This window comes from Pholcus phalangioides, unplaced genomic scaffold (genome assembly GCF_987345545.1).
Source record: "Pholcus phalangioides strain wild (caught in Gottingen) unplaced genomic scaffold, Ppha-v1.0 ptg000007l_1, whole genome shotgun sequence".
Taxonomy (NCBI): domain Eukaryota; kingdom Metazoa; phylum Arthropoda; class Arachnida; order Araneae; family Pholcidae; genus Pholcus; species Pholcus phalangioides.
In genome coordinates this window covers 1,746,602-1,750,726 of record NW_028301600.1, presented here as the reverse complement: position 1 = coordinate 1,750,726, position 4,125 = coordinate 1,746,602, and positions in this window count along the sequence as shown.

Here is a 4,125-nt window from a genome sequence, read left to right as displayed (position 1 = left end):
GTTGGGGTTTGTTACAATCCACCGAATAGGGATTCAAACTACATCTCCAAATTTCATGATGAAATTTCCTACATGTGTAAGCGAAAGAGGGTTCTCATACTAGGGGATTTCAATTACCCAGGTATTGATTGGGAGAACCTTTCATCTGGAAATCAGTATGAAAGAGACTTTCTTAAGTTGGTGCTCGAAAATTTTTTGTATCAGCATGTATCAGAAGCCACTAAGGGTACTGCTATTTTGGATTTAGTTCTTACTAGTTCTGAGGATCTAGTTGAACATGTTTCGGGGGGGGGGGGAAGAGTTTTCTTCCAGTGATCATCGTATCGTCAGATTTCACTGTAACTTTTCCTCGGGCAAGGTTGATAACAAAAGACTGGTTCCTTGTTTTCGAAGAACTAACTTTGATGTTCTGAGAGGAAGGTTAACGGAAGTTTTCAAAAACCGGTTGGAATCAGTAGGGGTGGTAAGTCAATGGGAGGAATTTAGTACGAAACTGTCCTCTGTTTTGCACGACGTCATACCCTTTGTTCGAAAAAGGCGTGTTTGTACATCGCACCCTCTATGGTTCACGGATAGCGTGCGGAACCTTCATCTTGAAAATAAAAGAGCATTCAGAGAGTATAAAAGTGGACGTGGTGACCTATCATTGTTTATTGATAAAAGAAGACTGTTGAAGAAAGCGATAAGGGATAGTAAAAAGGAAGTTGAATCTAGGTTGGCAGATAACATTGGCTCTGACCCAAAATCATTTTTTCGATACGTCAATAATGGATGTAAGGGGACAGTTGGCCCCCTCTCGATAGGAGGCTCTAAGGTAGAGAGCAATGTAGGCATGTGTAGTGCTTTCAATTACTTTTTCGCGTCGGTTTTTAATGGAGATAATGATATTCGATATACGGGTGTTGCATGGGGTAACAAAACCCTCAACGATATTCAAGTAGAAGACGAGGAGGTCCTAAATCTTCTAAGAAATGTATGTGCAAGCAAAGCACCAGGACCATATGATGTCTATCCCAGGGTCCTCAGGGAATGTGCTAAAGAATTGTTTGGTCCAGTCGCACAGATATACAGGAGTTGTGTTGCTGAGGGTATCGTCCCGAGAGATTGGAAACTGGCTAACGTTGTTCCGATATTTAAGAAGGGTAGTAGAGAAGCGGTGTCAAATTATCGTCCAGTGAGTTTGACGAGCTCCCTCTCGAAAATTTTGGAAATTATCATCAAAAGGCAGTTTGTGAAGTGGATAGACGAGAATAATGTATTGTCGGATAATCAATATGGGTTCAGGAAGGGGAGGTCATGTGTAACTAACCTCCTTTGCTTCTATGATCACGTGACTAAGGATTTGGGTAAGAGCAAAAATGTCGACGTTGTTTACTTTGATTTCCAGAAGGCACTCAATCGGGTCCAACATGGCAAACTCTTGAAGCGTTTACAGGAGATTGGAATTGGGGGCAACTTGCTGAATTGGATAGAATCGTGGTTAAGAAATAGGTCGCAACGAGTTATGGTGAACGGGGAATTCTCTGGTTGGACAGGCGTCACAAGTGGAGTTCCTCAGGGAAGTGTCCTTGGCCCCATACTTTTTTCACTTTTTATCGACAAACTCGATCAGGGTATCGATGGGATTACTAGCAAATTCGCAGATGATGTGAAGCTAATGGGGGTAATCGGGAATCAAAGCGATAGGAAGTTGCTCCAGACTAACTTAAACAGGATTGCAGCATGGGCAAATGAATGGAGCATGACGTTTAGCGTAGATAAGTGCATGGTCGCTCATTTTGGTTCGAACAAATCACGGTTCTCTTACGAGTTGAATGGTGTCACTATCCCGGATGCAACTAGGGTCATCGATTTGGGAATTCTCATTGATGAGCAGACAAGGTTTTCAGAACACTGTTCAGCGTTGGTAAAAAAAGCTAATAGAATGCTAGGTTCTATTTTCAAAAACGTCTGTTCTCGTTCTCTTAAAGTCATAATTCCGCTTTTTCGAGGCTTAGTTCGTCCTGGACTGGAGTATGCTGTAAGGTTTTGGAGACCATACCTACAGAGGGATATAGACTTGGTTGAAGGGGTGCAGAGAAGAGCTACGCGGGTCCTTATTGGCACACGGGGCTTGAGTTATGAAGAAAGACTTCATTTTTTGAATATGTTTACATTGGATGAACGCTGGTGTCGAGGATATATGATCGAAGTGTTCAAAATTTTCAATGGGATGGATAGGATGGACCATGAACTTTTAGTACACCGCCAATCGACTGCTTTTACAAGGGGACACCAGTATCGATTGGTGATGGACAATGCAAGGTTATGGTGACGCAGGGAATTTTTCTCTAATAGGGTTGTTAAAAAATGGAATAGCTTACCCCCGGATCTAGTAAATTTTAACACAATTGACACGTTTAAAAAGAAATACGATAAACATGTTTGGGTAAATCGAGAAGCTATCCATTCTTAGAATAAGACGACCATAAGTATTCTTTATGGGCATTGTATAATATTTTATCATGTGTATATATTGTTTATAATTTGTGTTAATTGCATTTTTAATTGGGTCGCTGTATTTTTGAAATATATGACAACCCTATTTTTATGGGCATCTTTTTATCAGCCACCTCGTTGGGCATTCCGTCTGTTGTGGCGTTGTATTTGTATCTAAATCTACAGTTCATCGCATTCTTCAGCGTTGTAAATACATTTGCCATCGCAAAATAGTTACTCGTCGGAAACTTAGTAAGCATCATAAACGGGAAAGATTTCGTTGGGCGAATATCATATGTCATGGATTTCTGGAAAAAGGATGAATTGTCATGGATGAAAAAAATTTAATTTGAACGGTTAAGATGACTGGAAATATTATTGGCACATATCAGAAAGGAAGAACTAAGCTACCGTAAGCGTCAACAAGGAGGAGGAGGTATAACTGTCTGGGGTGCGTTCAGTGCTAGTGGAAAGGTGCAGTTATCTGTTATATCTGAAAGTCTGATTGCTCAGACACATCAGGAACTGTTGAATCAATATCTAGTTCCATTTTTTGAATCTCAAAATGGCTCTACAACTGAATTTCAACAGGACAATGCACCCCTCACAATGCAAATTCGACCAGGGAATGGTTCCTTGTGAATGGGATTCCAGTGATGGACTGGCCCGCACGTTCTCCAAACTTCAATCCGATGGAAAACATATGAACTGCAGTGGCACGTAAAGTGTATGAGCATGCCAAGCAATACTACAATATTTTAGAACTCGAATCGTGCGATCTTCAAAACGTGACAAGATATTACCAAAAACTTGTTGAATCGATGACTAAACGAGTGTTTGACATTACAAAGAACAATGGGAAATTTAATGGACGTTGAAAATATAATTGAACATGTATTTCTTTGAGTCAGTGGCTTTATCATTTTCGGACAAGTTTTGATTTCACTATTCGATCTAATTGTTTTTCTGTCATAAGAAATGCAGATATATGTTAAATTATTATTATATTTTTATTTCTGTGCATTCAGCTATTTCTAGTTTAAAAAAATTTTCACTTCAAAAAAATAAATTATGTTATTTATAGAATATTGTATGTGGCTTTATCGTTTTGGGACACGGCTTATTAACATTCTTTAGAGAGAAAAACTCCCTGCGACCTCACAACCTGGAGTTGTCCTTTTATAAATGATACCGGTGTCCCCTTGTCGAAGCAGTTGTGATTGACGGTGTTTTAATAACTCATGATCCATCCTATTCATCCCGTTGAAAATTTTCGACACTTCGATCATATCTCCCCCTAACACCTGCGTTTCTCCAATGCAAACATATTCAAGGAATCAAGTCGCTCTTCATAGCTCAAGCCTTGGATACCAACAAGAGCGCGCGTAGCTCTTCTCTGCGCACCCTCAACCAAGTCAATGTCCCTTTGTAGGTATGGATAAAATATCCTTAATATGCTTAATAAATAAGGATATATAATATCAAATGTGGATAGGTTTCTCACTGACAGTCTTTTTATTTCCGAAAACACAGTCTTTGAATTAAGAAGTTCAGTTTCCAAAAATGTATTTATTGATTTCATTATGAAAATAAATGTTTTGATGGAGATATAAAAAACTGAAATGATTGAAAAATGCAGTCAATCCT